Source organism: Arachis ipaensis, chromosome B9 (assembly GCF_059453495.1).
Source record: "Arachis ipaensis isolate K30076 ecotype BB chromosome B9, ASM5945349v1, whole genome shotgun sequence".
NCBI lineage: Eukaryota > Viridiplantae > Streptophyta > Magnoliopsida > Fabales > Fabaceae > Arachis > Arachis ipaensis.
Window position 1 is genome coordinate 131,464,100 of NC_142444.1, and position 6,388 is coordinate 131,470,487.

General features: G+C 36.7%; 1 non-coding gene across 1 annotated transcript; it reads right to left on the bottom strand.

The window, feature by feature from the left end:
• Positions 1-6,066: 6,066 nt before the first annotated feature.
• On the bottom strand, positions 6,067-6,174 carry LOC148546346 (small nucleolar RNA R71). Its single transcript, XR_015900755.1, has one exon. It is a non-coding gene; the product is annotated as a small nucleolar RNA R71 (small nucleolar RNA).
• Between the last annotated feature and the right edge of the window lie 214 nt (positions 6,175-6,388).

Here is a 6,388-nt window from a genome sequence, read left to right on the forward strand (position 1 = left end):
GCATAGTTCTGGCGCTGAACGCCCAGAATTGGAGCATCCTGGTGCTGAACGCCCAGAACAAGCATGGTTCTGGCGTTCAACGCCAGAAATGGCAGCAAAGGGGCGTTGAACGCCCAAAATGGGCACCAACCTGGCGCTGAACGCCCAGAGTTGTGTGCAAGGGCATTTTGCATGCCTAAATTGGTGCAGGGATGTAAATGCCTTGACACCTCAAGATCTGTGGACCTCACAGGATCACCTCAGGATCTGTGGACCCCACAGGATCCCCACCCACCTCCACTCACTCTCTTCTCTCTTCTCAATCATCCTCTATTCCCAATAAACACTCTTCCCTAATTAACCCTTTACCACTCACATCCAAACACCCACTTTCCTTCAAAATTCAACATCTCTTTCCCACCCAATCCTACCCATATGGCCGAATACACATCTCCCTCCATCTCCTCCATATCTTCTTCTTATTCTTCTATTCTTTCTTCTTTTGCTCGAGGGCGAGCAACATTCTAAGTTTGGTGTGGTAAAAAGCATAGCTTTTTTGTTTTTTTTTCCATAACCATTGATGGCACCTAAGGCCAGAAAAGCCTCTAGAAAGAGGAAAGGGAAGACAAAAGCTTCCATCAAGGGTCTATAGCTCAGTGGTAGAACATTTGACTGCAAATCAAGAGATCCCTGAGATACCTCAGGGGATACATTTTCTTCCACACAATTATTGGAAGCAACTAAGGGTGGAACATCAAGAGCACTCCATCATCCTTCATGAAATCAGAGAAGATCTAAAAGCAATGAAGGAGGAGCCGCCAAGGCAAGGAAGAGACATAGAAGAGCTCAAGGACATCACTAAGGTGGACTCATTCCTTGTTCTTACTTTCTCTGTTTTTCGTTTTCTATGTTATGTGCTTATCTATGTTTGTGTCTTCATTACATGATCATTAGTAGTTAGTAACTTTGTCTTAAAGTTATGAATGTCCTATGAATCCATCACCTCTCTTAAATGAAAAATGTTTTAATTCAAAAGAACAAGAAGTACATGAGTTTTGAATTTATCCTTGAACTTAGCTTAATTATATTGATGTGGTGACAATGCTTCTTGTTTTCTGAATGTATGCTTGAACAGTGCATATGTCTTTTGAAGTTGTTGTTTAAGAATGTTAAATATGTTGGCTCTTGAAAGAATGATGACTAGGAGACATGTTATTTGATAATCTGAAAAATTATAAAAATGATTCTTGAAGCAAGAAAAAGCAGCAAAGAACAAAGCTTGCAGAAAAAAAAATAGAAAAAAAATAGGCGAAAAAAAAAAATAGAAAGAAAAAGAAAAAGCAAGCAGAAAAAGCCAAAAGCTCTTAAAACCAAGAGGCAAGAGCAAAAAGCCAATAACCCTTAAAACCAAAAGGCAAGGGCAAATAAAAAGGATCCCAAGGCTTTGAGCATCAGTGGATAGGAGGGCCTAAAGGAATAAAATCCTGGTCTAAGCGGCTAAACCAAGCTGTCCCTAACCATGTGCTTGTGGCGTGTAGGTGTCAAGTGAAAACTTGAGACTGAGCGGTTAAAGTCAAGGTCCAAAGCAAAAAAAAAGGGTGTGCTTAAGAACCCTGGACACCTCTAATTGGGGACTTTAGCAAAGCTGAGTCACAATCTGAAAGGGTTCACCCAATTATGTGTCTGTGGCATTTATGTATCCGGTGGTAATACTGGAAAACAAAATGCTTAGGGCCACGGCCAAGACTCATAAAGAAGCTGTGTTCAAGAATCATCATACTGAACTAGGAGAGTCAATAACACTATTCGAAATCTGAAGTTCCTATAGATGCCAATCATTCTGAACCTCAATGGATAAAGTGAGATGCCAAAACTATTCAAGAGGCAAAAAGCTATAAGTCCCGCTCATATGATTGGAGCTATGTTTCATTGATAGTTTGAAATTTATAGTATATTCTCTTCTTTTTATCCTATTTGATTTTCAGTTGCTTGGGGACAAGCAACAATTTAAGTTTGGTGTTGTGATGAGCGGATAATTTATACGCTTTTTGACATTGTTTTTAGTATGTTTTTAGTAGGATCTAGTTACTTTTAGGGATGTTTTCATTAGTTTTTATGTTAAATTCACATTTCTGGACTTTACTATGAGTTTGTGTGTTTTTCTGTGATTTCAGGTATTTTCTGGCTGAAATAGAGGGACTTGAGCAGAAATCAGATTCAGAGGTTGAAAAAGGACTGCTGATGCTGTTGGATTCTGACCTCTCTGCACTCAAAGTGGATTTTCTGGAGCTACAGAACTCGAAATGGCGCGCTTCCAATTGCGTTGGAAAGTAGACATCCAGGGCTTTCCAGAAATATATAATAGTCCATACTTTGGCCAAGAATTGACGACGTAAACTGGCGTTCAACGCCAGCCTTCTGCCCAAATCTGGCGTCCAGCGCCAGAAAAGGATCCAAAACCAGAGTTGAACGCCCAAACTGGCACAGAAACTGGCGTTCAACTCCACAAATGGCCTCTGCACGTACTACACTTAAGCTCAGCCCAAACACACACCAAGTGGGCCCCGGAAGTGGATTTATGCATCAATTGCTTACTCATGTAAACCCTAGTGACTAGTTTATTATAAATAGGACCTCTTACTAGTCTTTTAGACCATCTTTGGATTACCTTATGATCCTTTGATCACGTTTTAGGGGGCTGGCCATCTCGGCCATGCCTGGACCTTCACTTATGTATTTTCAACGGTAGAGTTTCTACACTCCATAGATTAAGGTGTGGAGCTCTGCTGTTCCTCAAAGATTAATGCAAAGTACTACTGTTTTCTATTCAATTATTCTTATTTCGCTTCTAAGATATCCATTCGCACCCAAGAACGTGATGAAGGTGATGATTATGTGTGACGCTCATCATCCTTCTCCCTTATGAACGCGTGCCTGACAAACACTTCTGTTCTACATGAAATAAGCTAGAATGAGTATCTCTTAGATTTCCTAACCAGAATCTTCGTGGCGTAAGCTAGAATGATGGCGGCATTCAAGAGAATCCGGAAAGTCTAAACCTTGTCTGTGGTATTCCGAGTAGGATTCAATGATTGAATGACTGTGACGAGCTTCAAACTCGCGAGTGCTGGGCGTTAGTGACAGACGCAAAAGGAGGGTGAATCCTATTCCAGCATGATCGGGAACCGACAGATGAATAGCCGTGCCGTGACAGGGTGCGTGAGCATATTATTCACTGAGAGGAGGGGATGTAGCCACTGACAACGGTGATGCCCTTGCATAAAGCCAGCCATGGAAAGGAGTAAGACTGACTGGATGAAGATAGCAGGAAAGCAGAGATTCAGAGGAACGAAAAGCATCTCCATTCGCTTATCTGAAATTCCTACCAATGAATTACATAAGTATCTCTATCCCTATTTTATTATATAATATTCGAAAACACCATTATCACTTTATATCTGCCTAACTGAGATTTACAAGGTGACCATAGCTTGCTTCATACCAACAATCTCCGTGGGATTCGACCCTTACTCACGTAAGGTATTACTTGGACGACCCAGTGCACTTGCTGGTTAGTTGTATCGAAGTTGTGACAATTATGAATTAAGATCAGAGCATCAAGCTTTGGAGCCATTACCAGGATTTGTTCGAGCCTGGAGATCACAATTTCGTGCACCAAGTTTTTGGCGCCGTTGCCGGGGATTGTTTGAGTTTGGACAACTGACGGTTCATCTTGTTGCTCAGATTAGGTAATTTTCTTTTTGTTTTCTTTTCAAAAATTTTTCAAAAATCTTTCAAAAATTCTTTTTTGTTTTCGAAAAAAAAAAGTTTTCAAAAAAAAAAAAATTTGTTTTCAAAAATAAATTATTCTATGGCTTCAAAATTTTTAAGAATGAATTCTAGTGTTTCATGAAATATGTTGAATCATATCTGGCTGTAAAGCCATACCCAAACTACTTTGGGATTAGTATTCAACTAATCACTCCAGCCCATGTAATTATATGTTAAAGCTTGGCTGGCTGTTAAGCCATGCCAGACCCTTTGATTGGAGCTTTAAGACTAACATGGCAAGATTCCTGGAATTCATATTAAAAATTTTGGAATCCTTATTTTTCCTTTTTCTAAATAATTTTTCGAAAAATATAAAATAAAAATCCAAAAAAAATTAGAAAATCATAAAAATCAAAAATATTTTTGTGTTTCTCGTTTGAGTCTTGAGTCATATCATAAGTTTGGTGTCAATTGCATGTGCATCTAGCATTTTTCGAAAATTTCATGCATTCATAGTGTTCTTCATGATCTTCAAGTTATTCTTGGTAAGTCTTCTTGCTTGATCTTGATGATTTTTTATTTTGTGTCTTTTCATGTTTATCATATGCATTCTTGAATTCGTAGTGTCCAAACATTGAAGAATTCTAAGTTTGGTGTCTTGCATGTTTTCTTTGCATTAAAAATTTTTCAAAATTGTGTCTATGATGTTCATCTTGACATTCATAGTGTTCTTGGTGTTCATCTTGACATTCATAGCACTCTTGCATACATCACATGTTTTGATCTAAAAATTTCATGCATTGCATAATTTTCATGTTTTTCATAAAAATTTCAAAAATCAAAAAAATATCTTTCTCTTTTTCTATCATCAAATTCGAAAATTTGAGTTGACTTTTTCAAAAATTTTTAAAATCAAGTTGTTTCTTATGAGTCAAATCAAATTTTCAATTTGAAAATCTTATCTTTTTCAAAATCTTTTTCAAAAATCAAATCTTTTTCAAAATTCTTAGTTATTTTCGAAAATTCCAAAAATATTTTTCAAAAATCTTTTTCTTATTTTTTTCAAAATTTTCGAAAATAACAAACAATTAATGTTTTGATTCAAAAAATTTGAAGTTTGTTACTTGCTTGTTAAGAAAGATTCAAACTTTAAGTTTTAGAATCATATCTTGTGATTTCTTATGAATCAAGTCATTAATTGTGATTTTAAAAATCAAATCTTTTTCAAAAACTAATTTCTATCATATCTTTTCAAAAAAAATATCTTCTTATCTTATCTTTTTCAAAATTTGATTTCAAAATATCTTCTCTAACTTCCCAACTTCTTATCTTTTCAAATTTGTTTCAACTAACTAACTAACTTTTTTTTTGTTTCTTAACTTTTTCAAAACTACCTAACTAACTCTCTCTCTCTCTCTAATTTTCGAAAATATCTTCCCTCTTTTTCAAAAATTTCTTTTTTATTAACTAATTATTTTTATTTTTTATTTAAAAAAAATTTCGAAAAACAATACTAACCTTTTTCAAAAACTATTTTCAAAAATCACTAACTCTTTTTCAAGAATTGTTTTCGAAAATTCACTTCCCCCTCTCATCTTCTTCTATTTGTTTATTGATAGACTAACATCTTTCCTTCAACTCTCCAAAAATCCGAACCCCCTCTCTCTCTGAGTTCAGATTTTCTTCCCTTCTTTTCTTCTACTAACACAAGGATCCCTATACTGTGGTATAAAGGATCCATATTATTATTACTATTTTTTCTGTGCCATCTTCTTTGTCATATGAGCAGGAGCAAGGACAAGAACATTCTTGTTAAAGCAGATCCAGAACCTGAAAGGACTCTGAAGAAAAAAATTAAGAGAAGCTAAAATACAACAATCCAGAGATAACCTTTCAGAAATTTTCGAACAGGAAAAGGAGATGGCAGCCGAAAATAATAATAATGTAAGGAAGATGCTTGGTGACTTTACTGCACCTAATTCCAATTTACATGGAAGAAGCATCTCCATTCCTGCCATTGGAGCAAACAACTTTGAGCTGAAACCTCAACTAGTTTCTCTGATGCAGCAGAACTGCAAGTTTCATGGACTTCCATCTGAAGATCCTTTTCAGTTCTTAACTGAATTCTTGCAGATATGTGATACTGTTAAGACTAATGGAGTAGATCCTAAAGTCTACAGGCTCATGCTTTTCCCTTTTGCTGTAAGAGACAGAGCTAGATTATGGTTGGATTCTCAACCCAAAGACAGCCTGAACTCTTGGGATAAGCTGGTCACGGCTTTCTTAGCCAAGTACTTTCCTCCTCAAAAGCTGAGCAAGCTTAGAGCTGATGTTCAAACCTTCAGACAGAAAGAAGGTGAATCCCTCTATGAAGCTTGGGAAAGATACAAACAGTTGACCAAAAAGTGTCCTTCTGACATGCTTTCAGAATGGACCATCCTGGATATATTCTATGATGGTTTATCTGAGCTATCAAAGATGTCACTGGACACTTCTGCAGGTGGATCCATTCACCTAAAGAAAACACCTGCAGAAGCTCAAGAACTCATTGACATGGTTGCTAATAACCAGTTCATGTACACTTCTGAAAGGAATCCTGTGAATAATGGGACGCCTATGAAGAAGGGAGTTCTTGAAG